Source organism: Amblyomma maculatum, chromosome 8, assembly GCF_055883805.1.
Source record: "Amblyomma maculatum isolate TAMU_Amacu chromosome 8, ASM5588380v1, whole genome shotgun sequence".
NCBI classification, from domain to species: Eukaryota; Metazoa; Arthropoda; class Arachnida; order Ixodida; family Ixodidae; genus Amblyomma; species Amblyomma maculatum.
Window position 1 is genome coordinate 15276686 of NC_139351.1, and position 14978 is coordinate 15291663.

The 14978-nt window shown below is 46.4% G+C and overlaps 1 protein-coding gene and 2 pseudogenes across 1 annotated transcript in view; 1 reads left to right on the plus strand and 2 right to left on the minus strand.

Annotated features, from left to right (window-relative positions):
- LOC146180596 (solute carrier family 4 member 11-like) overlaps nt 1–14978 on the minus strand; it is a 117772-nt gene that overhangs the window by 71441 nt on the left and 31353 nt on the right. The window lies entirely within an intron of this gene.
- On the plus strand, nt 6173–7226 carry LOC146180597 (uncharacterized; annotated as a pseudogene).
- Nucleotides 7366–14463, minus strand: LOC146180598 (uncharacterized; annotated as a pseudogene).

Sequence of the window (14978 nt, forward strand, 5' to 3'; positions counted from 1 at the left end):
CTCGGAAGGAGACTGCCGCCATGAAATTAGGAGACGCCTGCTTCTGGGAAAGAGAGCAATGGTTAGCCTTGACCGCCTAGTAAAGAGCAGAGACATTAGTCTGCCAACCAAGATCCGTATAACTCGTGCTATGGTCTTTCCAGTTGTGATGTATGGGTGCGAGAGTTGGACTGTGAAAAAGGCTGACCGCCGAAGAATTGACGCGTTGGAATTGTGGTGCTGGCGAAGACTCTTGAGAGTTCCTTGGACTGCCTGAAGATCAAATCAGCCGATATTGTCGACCATAAACTCTGACTCTCATTGGAGGGTCAAATTCTAAAGTTAAAGCTCAGCTACTTTGGTCATCTGATGAGAAGAGAGGAGTCGCTGGAGAAAAATTTGATGTTGGGAAAAGTTGCGGGTTGCCGGAGAAGGGGTAGACAGCGAGCGCGATGGTTAGATGGCATCCTCGAGGCACTGCAGATGAAGTTATGTGATGTTAGGAAGATAGTGAAAGACCAGAAAGCGTGGCGTGACATGGTCCATAAGGTCACGAAGAGTCGGACACGACTGAACGACTGAACTGAACTGAGTCCTGTTACTTCTCCCGTCTGGGTTTCTGGTGAAATATGAAACGGCCGCCATACACTAATCAACCATCCCAAATAGGACCAATGCATGTCATCGGTCTTCAAGTTCGTGCGCGCGCATTTTGTGCACCTTGTGGACAGGATGAAGACGGAATGAATCCAGTGTGCACACTGTTTTGAATGGGAGAGTATTATATATATGCGGAATGAAAGTACGAATGAAAGTGCCTCTGGCTGATAACGTGGCAGCGCGGGAGGTGAGCACTGAAGCTGTGCGAATGTAAAGGCAAGCGCCGCCGATAAAAATCAACAGCAACAGTGACTACCGGTACGATAACTGCAGCACAGCCAGTCGCCTTCGAGGGCGGATGCTTCTGTCAAGTGTGTTTGAATTATACAAATACCTGTGTATTTTTCATTTGGTGCATTAATTGACGGCATTAAATACCTGCTTTTGCCACAGTTCCCAGGAGTATAGCTAGGGTATCCGTAAAAATGACATTACGAAAACGTTTATTTTCAATTCAATATCTCGGAGGAATTCTTCCGCTGCAATGGGGGACGTAGAAGATATTAGGACAACTGGTCCGCTTCACACAATCTGACATATACTGGCTATTGTTACACCAAAAGTCTCAGTTGGTAACATGGTTCGCTCCTTTCTGTCATTTATGCAAGCGGCTGAAACGCAGCGCCGACTTATATGCATGGATTACGCAAGATTTAGAACCGCAATATAGTCGACGCGTTGAACAGGCAGTTGCATGGATATGCGCTGAAGAAATCATGTGAGAAGGGACAATAACTGAATGCGAAAGTTGTCCAAGCAATAAACGGCTTCACAAAGACGCGTTCTACAGTACCATATATTCATGCGCTAAACAAGCATAAAGATTGCTCTGTCGCGCACACCCCTTGTCGCCGATTGCAGCAGATCGGGCGACGAAAGAAAGGGAGTCTTATCTGCTCATAAAGAACGCAGGTGACGTTCTTTCACAATTATCTGGAAGCATTTGCATCTAGCTTTCTTTTCACTCCTAGCCGACGCCGTCGTCAGAAACACACTACCTGATATACCAGGAATGCCCACGTCATTCACGCTCTGAATTGCAGGGCGTACTATCTCAATATGAAAAATAATCGCTTTATTTCTTGAGCACTGATAAGAAACCTCAAGTCCAACTTTTACGTTCGCAAATGTCTTGTATACAAAAAATATTTTTCCACGTCATGGTGTAAAATGCTGTCGGCCCATAAGAACAGACAGGCGCAGTCGCGTTGAAGTCGACTGTTTATGGGGCGGACTTCCGCCCGCAAAAGAAATAACTCGGTGGCGGCGGTGGCGGCAGAAGTGCTCGCTGGTAACCGACGCATCCCTGCGCATTTAATGATCGCATTCTATCGTCTGCTACTTTTATTGCATTTTTAACACCTCCCACTCTGTCTATCTCTCCACAGCTCTCTTTCCTACTCATAGTTGCATGTCAGCGAATTCTAAATGCTGGTTAAATTCTGTTTTCCATTAAAAGGGTTCTCTCTCCCTTTCCCGCTGGTCGTCGGACAGAATTGCCGGCAGCATTCGGCAGCGCTCAATATAAACTGGACAAATAGATCTAGCAAGGCCGGTCAAATGAAAATGCAAAATTCTGGAACAATTCGGAAATATTTGTTCTTCCCTGTATTCACTGGAGACTAGTCTCGGCGCATACCGCGCTACAAATAAAATAAAGTTGCATTACGCCACAAAGAGGGTGGACAAAGAGCGCAAGATTCTTCGGAGCCCTACAGTCACTGTAATGAGACCATACACCGGGGCTATTAAAAAAAATTCATTGGTTCGCAGAAATGTGATGTGCGTTCCACTCACGCCTCCGAGCGACTCCCATTCCCGATAGTAACGTCTGAGAAGACAATTCTGAGCCATTTATTTCACAGCCAGAATTTAGGTAACAGCCGCCACGGCCCAGTCTCCGTACTTCAGAGCGACGCAATAGCACAAATTGATTATTGTTTATCACATATTGTCATGTCTCGATAGGACGCCAAGGAGGGCCTAAGATAAGAAGGTTTTAATAGTCGACTGGAACGAGTCTTGCGCTCAAGCTTCCTCTTTCTTCTTTCAGGCTCGCGCTTTTGTTCCCAGTCGTCATGTTTTGGGTTCTCTTCTACGCGGCATTTGCCCCTTTCCTTAGGAAGCATCGTCCCGATGAGAACAAAAGGAAGTAGGAGGTTAAGGTCAACCCGAGTGATACGGCTTCATACGTACGACGTGGACGACGTCAGCTTGGTGCTGGCGTCGCTTTGACGTCGACACCCCGTCTGGTACCACCTCATTAGTGACGTCGGTTAAACGTCGCTGAACAACATAAGGTCCGAAATATCGCCGCATTAGTTTTTCGGAAAGTCCACGGCGGCGAAGAGGCTTCCCGACCCACACTTTGTCGCCAGGTTCGTACATTACATGTCGGTGGCTATGATTGTAGCGTCGTGCATCATGCTTCTGCTGATTTTTGATCCGCACACGCGCTAGTTGGTGAGCTTCCTCTGCACGCTGAGCGAATTCCTCGGCGTCCTGATCGAGATCATCGGCGTCGGCATTCGGGAGGAACATTGCATCCAGCATAGTTGTTACTGGTCGCCCGTGAAGGAGGCTGAATGGTGCATGCGAGTGGTGTCTTGGCGTGCCGTATTGTAGGCGAACGTGACGTAGCGAAGTATTTCGTCCCAATTCTTATGGCTCATGTCGACATACATGCAAAGCATGTCTGTGAGGGTCTTATTGAGGCGTTCCGTCAACCCATTGGTTTGAGCGTGATAGGCTGTAGTTTTACGGTGACTGGTACCACTGAGGTGAAGAACGGTCTCCAAAAGTTTGGCCGTAAATGCAGTTCCTCGGTTAGGTATAATAAGTGTCGGAGCGCCATGCGTCAGGACTATGTTCTCAACGAAGAACCTAGCTGCTTCGGCAGCGGCACCCCTTGGTAGAGCCTTGGTCTCCGCGTAGCGGGTCAGATAATCGGTGGCGACAATTATCCATTTATTCCCGGCTGTAGACGTCGGAAATGGTCCCAGGAGGTCCATGCCGATTTGCTTAAAAGGTGTTGTTGGCACTTGAAGAGGATGAAGTAGGCCAGCTGGTTTTACAGGGGGTGACTTACGGCGCTGGCAGTCTATGCACGTACGTACATAGTGTTTCACTGTCGCCGGCAGTTTTGGTCAGTAGTATCCGTGCTGTACTCTAGCCAACGTGCGGGTGTAGCCTAGGTGACCGGCGGTTGGCTCGTCGCGACACGCTTGCAAAACGTCACTGCGGAGAGCAGATGGGACGACGAGTAGATGACTATTTCCCCCAGGACAGAAGTTCTTCTTGTAAAGTATGTTGTTGCGAATAAAGAATGAAGAGATTACTCGGGCGAAAATCATAGGCACTACCGTAGTTCGCTTCTGCAAGAAATGAATAAGAGGGAGCAATTCCTGGTCCTCTCGCTGCTGTTGGGAAAGCGTTGCGTCATCTATGACACCTAAAAACGCAGTATCTTCATCAGTATCTTCATTAGAGAATCAATGATGTTACTGATACCGTTTACAGATTAATGCAAACGGTATCAGTAACCTCATTGATTCTCTAAAATTGTCTTCATCGGCAGGCTCTGACCCTATCAATAGCAAACTACTGAAAAACACATCGGAAACCTCGTCACAGATATTACAATTAATCTTCACCCAGTTTTTCCAATCGGAGGAAATACCGGACGATTGGAAAATCGCTCAAATCATTCCAGTCTTCAAAACAGGCGACCGCAAATCAGCATCCAACTACCGTCCTATCTCTCTAACCAGTGTCCCATCCAAACTTCTCGAACACATTATATTCATGAACCTAATGGCACACCTCGAATCTAACGACTTCTTTTATCCTCAACAGCATGGTTTTAGAAAACATCTCTTATGTGAAACACAGCTTGCTGAGTTCATACATGACTTACTAGAATCCATGGACAATAACCTTCAAATAGATGCTATATTCCTCGATTACTCCAAAGCATTTTTTCGCGTTCCCCACAGTCATTTAGTTCAGAAACTCTCATCCCTAGGAATTCCCGCCAACCTAATCCGCTGGATTAAAAATTTTCTTTCAGGACGCAAGCAGTTCACTTCCGCAAATGATAGCCACTCACCTCTCACCAATGTAACATCGGGAGTCCCACAAGGCGCCGGACTGTCACCGCTACTATTCCTAATTTACATTAACGATCTCCCTTGTAATATAAAATCAAAATTACGTCTTTTTGCGGATGACTGCGTCATATACAGAGAGATTAGGACGACCAACGACTCATGTTTGCTTCAATCTGATCTTAATACACTCGCCTTTCGGTCTAATAAATTCCTCCTTCCTTTAAACATTAGCAAGTGTAAATCCATGACTTTCACGAGAAAACACACTGTGAATCAGCATCAATATAGTATTGGCTCGCTTTTAATTACCCCCGCATTATCCTACAGATATCTTGGCCTCCACCTAACACCATCACTATCATGGGTAACCCACATTCAAAACATTTGCGCAGAAGCCTCACGCACACTCGGTTATCTGCGACGTAACTTGAAGGCCGCATCCCCGGAAATAAAGCAACTAGCCTATATAACTTTCATTCGCCCCAAACTAGAATATGCGTCCTCCATTTGGCATCCATCACAAGCGTATCTCGCCACCGACCTTGAAGCCGTACAGAATCGCGCCATCCGATTTATAACATCTTGCTATTCAAAGAAAACCAGTATCACAGCACTGAGACAATCCATCGCCATTCCATCGCTCATGTCACGCCGTATCATATCTCGCCTATGTCTTCTACATCACTTCTATTATCATCCCCGTACGAGACATGCAAAGCTACAACCCCCCCACAGGACATCTAGCCGCCTAAACCATAATCATAGCATTGCACGTATCAACTGTCGCACCTTAGCATCAAATTCTTCATTTTTTCCGGACGCAATAGTACTGTGGAACGCCCTGCCAAACAGCATCGTATCATGCACTGATCGCAAATCATTCAGGATAAAATTAAACGACCATCTTTCGTAAAGAAATCGCTGATGACGTCGGCTGAATTGTGGGCGCGCGGGGGAGGCAGCGCTTACCTTGTCTTGACTTTTTTTACGTGTGTTTGTAGTTGTGCTGACGTTGCCATCGATGACGTACCAACCGGCTCAAGTTTCACCAGTTTCGTGAAAGCGTTTTTCTCTTGTATAACATATTCGGCGCCATTTACTTACGGTATTTTGTTCTTTTTGTTTTTTAAAAATTATTTCGTCTAACCCTTGCATTATTTCTTTTGTTTCTGTTTTCTTTTCTTTTCTTGTTATTTTTATGTTTTCCTGTTCTTGTTCGCATTGTATATTGAGTTTGCTCCCCCCTTATGTAATTCCCTCGGGCCTTTAAGGGAAAAATAAATGAAATGAAATGAAAATGAAGTCATAGTGGAAGGTTCGACCGGCGCTCGCAAAAGGCAATCTGCATCCGTGTGCTTGTATCGAGATTTGTATATAACTGCCATATCGAATTCTTGTAATCGAAGGAGACTCGGCGTGTGAACAGCACGACGATGCGGTTTTCTAACCCGCTCTGCTTCCTCGTCCAGGTTAGTCCTGTTACACCTCTATACGCTAAGAAATCGAATAACGTTTGTCTGCTGCTGTTCCCACGCCCGGGAGTTTTGCTTTCCGTGCTCAGTGAATGCTTTGATGTTACAACCCATCTGCTTATGTTGTCCGGTGATGTTGAGCTCAACCCTGGGCCTCCGCCGAACACGAGATCGAGGGCGCAGGACTCTCCGTCAGATTCTGGTTCTACGCAAATGGACGATATGCTTGCAATATTGCAAACTGTGAACACGCGGACTGAAAAAATGGAAAGGGATCAGAATGATTTAATCAAGTCTGTTGACGATCTTAAAAAAACACAGGCTAAATTTCAAGAAAATCTGGCAGATATAGAAAGAAGGCTAACAGGGGTTGAATGCAAAACCGTCACCCTTGAGGCAGTTGAGGAGGAGCTACAGCGTCTTCGCCAGTCGATTGATCGTCTTTCAACTGAAAACTCTCAACTGCACTCTTAGCAGGCTCAGTTTGAAGACAGGCAGCGGCGAGACAATCTTCTTTTCTACGGCCTATCAGACACACAATCCGAATCCTGGGCTCAGTCAGCGGAAAAACTGGTTAGCATGCTTTCGTCCTGTTTGAAAATTCCACCCACCGAAATTCTGGTCGAAAGAGCACACAGGCTCGGTGTGTATACTCCGAATAAATGCAGGCCACTTATTGCTAAATTTTCGTCTTACACGCTTAAACAGAAAATACTCGTCGCTAGTTCTAAGCTGAAGGAAGAAAAAAAATGGAGTTAGTGAAGACTATTCCGTCGCTACTCGTCTTGCTAGGAAGAAACTGGTTGAATTTGGCAAAACCCAACCATTAACCTTCAAACTTCGCTTCAATAAATTGTACATAAACAAAACGTGTTACACCTACAATCCCTTTGATGATTGCGTGCATGCACTTTCCAGTGTCTCTACGCCACTGGTCGAATCTTCTGATGACATGCATGCACTATCTATTCCTTCCACCTCATCCGCTCAGCCCATCACTGATTAGCACTACGCGAGGGGCAGTGGAATCAAGTTACCCGTCAGTAACCAGCTTTCATTTTTATTCACAAATATACGGAGCATACTTGCAAAACGCGGCGATCTTTGCTCTGCTATCAATGCATGTGATGCCGACATAGTATGCCTTACTGAAACCTGGCTGTCTGCGAAGGTTGATAGCAGTGAACTCTTTGACTGTCAAAAGCGCTACAACATTTATCGGTGTGACAGGGGTGCTCGGTGTGGTGGAGGCGTGCTTATCGCCGTCTGTGATGCTATTTTGTCTTTTCCTATCCATTGTACAACCGATTTAGAACTAGTCTTGGTTTAAATTCGCACGTGCTCCAAGAAATTGATATTGGGTACTTGCTATCGTCCGCCTTCCAGTTCACCAACCTTTGCCGACGACCTTCATGATGGCATCCATATGATTACTGTGCGGTATCCAAACAGTCCCTTCATTTTACTAGGCGACTTTAATTTACCTAACATTGTGTGGTGTGATGTAAATTCTTATTGTAATCCTTTTTCCAGTGAAGGCGATAGATTTTTGAGTTTGTGCAGTGATTTCAACTTGTCCCAGCTTGTGATGCAGCCAACTCGGATCATGTCGACTACTTCTAACATCCTTGATTTAATTCTTACTACTTCGCCTGATCTTTTTCAGCCTTTATCGTTCCTACCAGGGCTAAGTGATCACTTACTGCTTCATTTTTCTTTATCTTGCACCGTACCTCATCAGGGTAACCACAAAAAATATATCCGCGACTATAAAAATGCTAATTTTGATGCCATTTAACCATGAGCTGTCTGCTTTTTTAAATGATTACTTAACAGGTTTTTATGATCGCTCCGTAAACGCTAACTGGAATTTTTTAAAGAAAAAGTTTCATCGCTCACTGAGAAATACGTTCCGCGCACAGTAATTACTTCTAACCGGCAGTCACCATGGTTCAATCAATCGTTAAAAAGGCTTAGTAACAAGAAAAAACGCATTTTCCGCTCTACAAAACTAACTGGCTCTCAAGAACGTTGGGCTGTGTATCATACGGTGGCTGTTGAATACAAAAAAGCCCTCAAACACGCTAAGGAGACATTTTTCAATACTACATTACCATACCTTTTACTTAGTAACCCTAGGCAATTTTGGAACTTAGTCAATAAAAGAGATGATTCAGGCATTACGCTCAAAGACTCAAGCAACCAACTAATCCCACTTGATGAGTGCGCAAATGTACTTAACTGTGCTTTTGTTTCCGCTTTTTCCAAAAATCTGTATTCTGTAGCCCCCGCTTATTCTGGTGCTGGTTTTCCACCAATGGACCCTATTGTGTTTGATATTGCTGGCGTGGAAAAATTAATTGGAAAACAAAACATTTCTTCATCGTGTGGTGTTGATAACATCAATTCCAAGTTTCTGATCAGGACTAAAGTGTACAGCGCTATAATACTTTCTAATCTATTCCAGCAATCTCTTCAGACAGCCTGTATTCCAGAGGACTGGAAGGTTGGGAAGGTGATTCCCTTTCACAAGTCTGGGGACAAACATTCGGCACTTAATTATCGACCCATTTCACTTACGAGCATTCCATGTAAAATCATGGAGCATGTCATTTACACTCACCTTGTATCATTCCTTCAGTCAAATGGCTTTTTTACAGATTATGGATATCGAAAGTCATTTTCATGCGAAACTCAACTATTATCATTTACACATGATCTAAGTTCCATCCTTGACAGGGGTTCTATTGTCGATTGTATATTCATAGATTTCTCTAAAGCGTTTGACAAGGTTTCGCATCAACTGCTGTTTTTAAAATTAAGTAAACTTAACCTTGACACTAACGTTCTTGCGTGGCTTCATTGTTTTCTTACTGATCGTTCAAAATTTGTCACTGCTAATAACACTTGCTCCTTCTCTTCCCCAGTTCAATCGGGCGTTCCGCAAGGCTCTGTGCTGGGACCTTTGCTTTTTCTCATCTACATCAACGATTTACCTGATACCATATGTTCATCGATTAACCTTTTTGCAGATGACTGTGTCATATACCGCGAAATTAACAGTTATTCTGATGTAGCGCTTCTTCAGTCCGATATTAGCCGTGCTCTTGGCTGGTCTAACACGTGGAACATGCAACTAAACACTAAAAAATGCAAGCACATGCGTGTTTCTCGTCGTATTACAACAGTGCCCTCATTTCATCTTAATAACATCATTCTGGAATCTGTGTCCTCTAACAAATATCTAGGCGTGTACATTTCTTCTAACCTTTCTTGGAAGACGCATGTACACCATATAACCAAAAATGCTAATCGCATGCTGGGCTACATACGTCACAATTTTTATCTTTCTTCTAGTCCTGTAAAATTACTTCTTTACAAATCATTAGTTCGTACTAAACTAGAATATGCTGCATCTATCTGGGACCCCGGTCAAGAAACACTCATCCATGAGCTTGAATCTGTTCAGAACCGGGGGGCACGTTTCATTCTTTCCAATTATCATCGTAACTCCAGCGTCACCACTATGAAAGCTAATTTATCGCTATCCTCTGCTATCACAACGTAGGAAAATTTACCGGCTTGGCTTGTTCCATAAAATCTATCATGACAACCCCGTTCTTAAGAATAAATTAACAGCACCTTGTTACGTTTCAGCTCGCATCGATCATCGTTATAAGATTGGTATTCCTGCGTGTCAAAACAATCAATTTTACAATTCATTCATCCCCAGCACGTCGGCAAGTTGGAATCACCTCCCCCGAAATGTGGTTGAAATCTTTGATAATTCTGTGTTCCAATCTGCCTTACTCAGCCTATCAGTATCATAAACACATGAATTTGTTGCAATGCCATTTTTTCTTTTCTTTCAGCTATTTTGAGATCAGCCAATCTTTTTTAAAAACTTATATTCTTTGTTGCGTTATTGCTTTTTGAGCGTCATTTCGTCCTTTGCAAAAGTTGCCTTTATGCCCTGTGTACTTATGTGTTGTTCCTTCTCATGTGTGGGTGTGTACTCAGAATGTTTAATTGCTTATTCCTTTTATTTAACCTCTCTCTTTTTTTTTCTCGGGAGCGTCATTTATATGTTGACATGTATTTTGTTGCTGTTTTTTATGTGATACTTTTGTAATATAACCCACTCCCCTCTGTAATGCCCTCGGGCCTTGAGGGTATTGAAATAAATAAATAAATAAATTAAGCTCGTCAGCCAAAAGAGAGGGTGATGGTCGCTGACGACTTGAAAGGGGCGAGCGTACAAATAAGGGCGGAACTTCATAACCGTCCATACCACTGCAAGGCATTCTTTTTCGGTCGCCGAGTAGTTCGCTTCTGCTTTAGATAGGGTCCTGCTGGCGTAAGCAATCACTTTTTCCACACCATCCTGGCACTGCACCAACACAACACCTAAGCCCACGTTGCTGGCATCCGTATGAAGCAGTGTAGGGGCGTCGTCATCAAAGTGCGCCAGGACAGGTGGTGTCTGTAGACGCCTCCGCAGCTCAGTGAAAGCGTGTTGCTCTTCTTCACCCCAGCGAAAGACAGCGTTGTCACGCGTCAGCGAAGTTAATGGCCAGGCAATTCGTGAGAAGCCAGCAATAAACCGACGGTAATAGGCGCAAAGACCCACGAAGCGCCGCAATGTCTTTTTTTCCGTAGGTGTTGGGAACTTGGCGACTGCTGAGAGCTTTTAAGGATCAGGCCGGACACCTTCTTGGCTAACGACGTGACCTAAGAACTGTAGCTCCTCGTAACCGAAGTGGCACTTCTCGGGTTTTAGTGTGAGGCCCGCAGATCTTATCGACTGAAACACAGCTAGCAAACGGAGTAGATGCTCTTCAAATGTGGCCGAAAACACAATCACGTCGTCAAGATACACCAGGCATGTTTGCCACTTAAGTCCCGAAAGCACAGCGTCCATCACCCTCTGAAATGTTGCTGGCACCGAGCATAAACCGAACGGAAGGACCTTAAACTCATATCCGTCGGGAATGACGAATTCTGTCTTCTCCCGATCCCTCTCATCCACTTCGATTTGCCAATATCCACTTTTGAAGTCCATCGATGAGAAGTAACGTGCATTTCGTAGGCGAAAAAATGGAATCGTCGATGCGAGGAAGAGGGTACACGTCTTTTTGGGTCACTTGGTTGAGCTTGCGATAGTCTATGCAAAATCGTAAGCTGCCGTTCTTCTTTTTAACAAGTACCACGGGGGAAGCCCATGGACTCTGTGACGGCTGGATAACGTCGTCTCTAAGCAGTTCGGCCACCTGGCGCTGAATGGCTTCACGTTCTTTTGGAGCCACACGGTACGGATTTTGTCGAATCGGGCGAATCGAGCCATCCGTGATAATCCGATGCTTTGTCAAAGGCGTTTGGCCGATCCGCGATTCTGAAGCAAAACAGTCTCGAAATTGATCTATGAGATCCAAAAGGCGGCCCCGTTCTGAACAAGACAAATTTGGGCTCACATCGACGATGGTTACGGGTGCCTTGCACATTGATCCTTCCTGTTGCAGTGAGAAGCAGTGCGGGAAGGCTGTCGAAAAGGCCACAGTTGTGCCTTTCGGAATTTGCTGACGCTCCTCGCTGAAGTTTGTCAGCAGCACTTCGGTATGCCCATTGGTCAAGTTGACCAGCCCTCGAGGTATAGAAATACCTCGGCTGAGTACCAGGGTAACTGCCCGTTCGGCGACGCCATCGCCTGTATGCGCCACGTCGCATTTCACTTCAACAAGAGAGCATGATCGCGGGGGTAATGCCACCGTCTCATTGGCGACGCGTAAGGGCAATTGTGATACTTGCGCATAACCAAGGTCTTCGTGGTTATTGATGAAGGCAACGACGCTGTCACGAATGTTTATTACAGCTCCATGAAGACGCAGAAAGTCCATGCCCAAGATGAGGTCTTTGCAGCAGTCAGGGAGAATAACGAAGCTGCCAACAAACACCGCGTTTCCTATTCCTATCCGGGCAGTGCATTTCCCTGTCGGTGCCAGTAGCTGACCCCCCGAACTTCTTATTACTGGCCCAGTCCATTCAGTTTTTACACTTCGCAGTGTGTCGGCCAGTTTCTGGCTAATCCACCAGAGCATGTACCTCCAGCCCATCAATGGAAACGGCGAGGTCAGAGCTAACAAAGTTATCTGGGTTGCTCGTTTCTTTCAGCATTTGCGGCGGAAGTGCGGCAAGGTCGGCGCTGTCAGCTTCGTCGTCATGGCTGATCATCTGGTGCGGCATTTTCGGCGGTAACGTAGGCGGCATTTTCGACGGTATTGCGGCAATGTCAATGTTAACGGCGGCGTCAGAAGCACGGGTTGTCGGCAATTGCGGTGGTGGTGAGGGTTTTAACACTTTTCGACTGGTTGCAACCTCCCCTCGAGAGGTTGCGGCTGTTAGTTTCCCCGGCCAGGGCTAGGGGACCGCCGTCCGCTAACGTCAGCAGTGCTGCGACGCATCGGCGGATAATAACGTTGTGGCGATGGGGAGTAGCGGCGGCGGAAACCTGGAGACTCGGTTTCCCTGCTGACCGGATTGTCGTCCGTGATTTCGACGGAGTCAGCGTCGAAGCGGCAGCGAGCAGAAGCAGGCGGAAAGGCCTGCCCCTCTTCGCGGTAGCGGCAGTACCGATATACATGGCCAGGTTGTCCGCAGTAAAAACAGAGCGGTCGGCTCTCCCAACTGCGCCACTTGTCAGTTCGGCGCAGGTGAGAGCGCCTGGCAGGCGCCCACTTAGGCCCCTGGAAGAACCGCGTCTCCTGACGGCTCGGTGAGCTAGGTAGGGCGAGGTCTGGAGGTGGGCGACGAAGGACCGCGGCATAGCTCTCGGGATGCGGCTCGTGGTAAGGTGCAGGAATATCCGCCGTGCAGCTGACCGGTTGGGGAGCGTGGCATGGTTGGGAAGCTTATTACCAAACCATATCCCGTAGGAGCACTCGAGCAGACGACGCGATTCCTCTGAGCAACGCCACCTGGTGATAAATTGTGAATATATTGTCTAAACGAATAATAATGCATTTAAAGGCCACTGTTTCGTCGCTTTTGTGGCGCAATGGATTAATACCGCCCACCTCTGGACTGATGCTCCTGAAATATCTGTTCGACGCCTTTGTTTTAATATTTTTTATTTTTTTTTCTTTCGGTTGCCTTCACCGTAATTATTTCCTGCCTTCAGTTAGTGTATGTTACCTTTAGGTTGCGTTCACTGACACATTTCGGTAAACATCGGTATGACAATGGTTACTCTTAGCAGTTACCTTCACCATAATTTTTTCCTGATTTCATTGAGTGCATGTTACCTCTAGGTTGCGTTCAGAGACATATTTCAGCAAGAATTGCCGTTTACAGTGAGTGTATGTTACCTTTAGGTTTCGTTCAGAGAGACCTTTCAGCAACAATCGCCGTTTTAACTCGCATGAAAGCGTCGTCTGCTCCAGTGCGCCTACGGGATATGGTTTGGCAATACGCGGTTGGGAAAGGGCCTCCTCGTTGTCGACTGGACGAGACTCGTTGCATGGTGCAGACGGTGATGAGGCGTACCGAATTTCATTTCTCACAGCTTCCATAAGGTCCCCTGACGACTGAGCCTTCGCAGCCGTAATTCGCTGCAACTCCTCAAGGACAATTTCTCTAATGATGTCTCGAAGAGTGGTCTTATCTGTTGCAGTCAGCGCCGCCGTAGTCGTCGCGGCACAATTGACAGGTCGGTTATACTGGCGGCACCGGTCTTGTAGGGCTCGCTCTATAGCAGTAGCGTCCTTAACGAACTCACTCACGGTTTTGGGTGGGTTGCGCACCAAGCCAGCAAACACCTGTTCTTTAACAACGTGCATGAGATGCCGTAGCTTCCTTGGCTCACTCATATCAGGGTCGGCACGGCGAAAAAGGCGATCCATGTCTTCCGCAAACATAGCCATGCTCTCATTCGGCTTCTGGATGCGCACTTCAAGCAGGCGTAGCGCATTGTCTCGCCGATCACTTCTCGCAAATGTGTTTACCAGCTGGCAGCGGAAGTCATTCTATGTGGATAAGCTTGCCTCGCGGTTTTCAAACCACATTCTCGCATTGTCCTGAAGGGCGAAATAAACATTGGAAAGCTTCTGGTTTGCGCTCCATTGATTTATTTTGGCCACTCGCTCAAACTGGCCAAGCCAGTCCTCCACATCTTCAAACGCTTCCACGCGAAAGCACTCTGGCACCTTGGTGTTCTGAAGAGTCACCGGAGTAGGGTTGGGATGTGCCATGGTTTGGGAGACCTGATGAACTTGGGCGTTTGAAGAGTCGCTTGGCAGATGGCTGAACTCCGGGGCTAGGCCTAAAAGGCGGCGGCTAGCGCGATGCACCGGCGTGTCGATGTCTAGGATTCGCTGTGGAATGCCGGAAGGAGTCTTATGCATACCCCAGCGCGCTCCACCAGTGTCACGTTTCGATAGGACGCCAAGGAGGGCCTAAGATAAGAACGTTTTAATAGTCGACTGGAACGAGCCTTGCGCTCAAGCTTCCTCTTTCTTTTTTCGGGCTCGCGCTTTTATTCCCAGTCGTCATCTTTTGTGTCCTCTTCTATGCGGCAATATGTATTGACAATCAAATGGCTCTCAACCAGAAGCTATCTATCGAATGTATTTGTATACAGTCGACATCTATACAACGACTAAGGGTCAAATAAATACTTGGGGAGGCACATTGTCAAAAATGCTAGCTAACTCACCCCCCCCACCCCCCCCCCCCCCCCCCCCCCCTTCGCGTCCAGCAAGTCTTC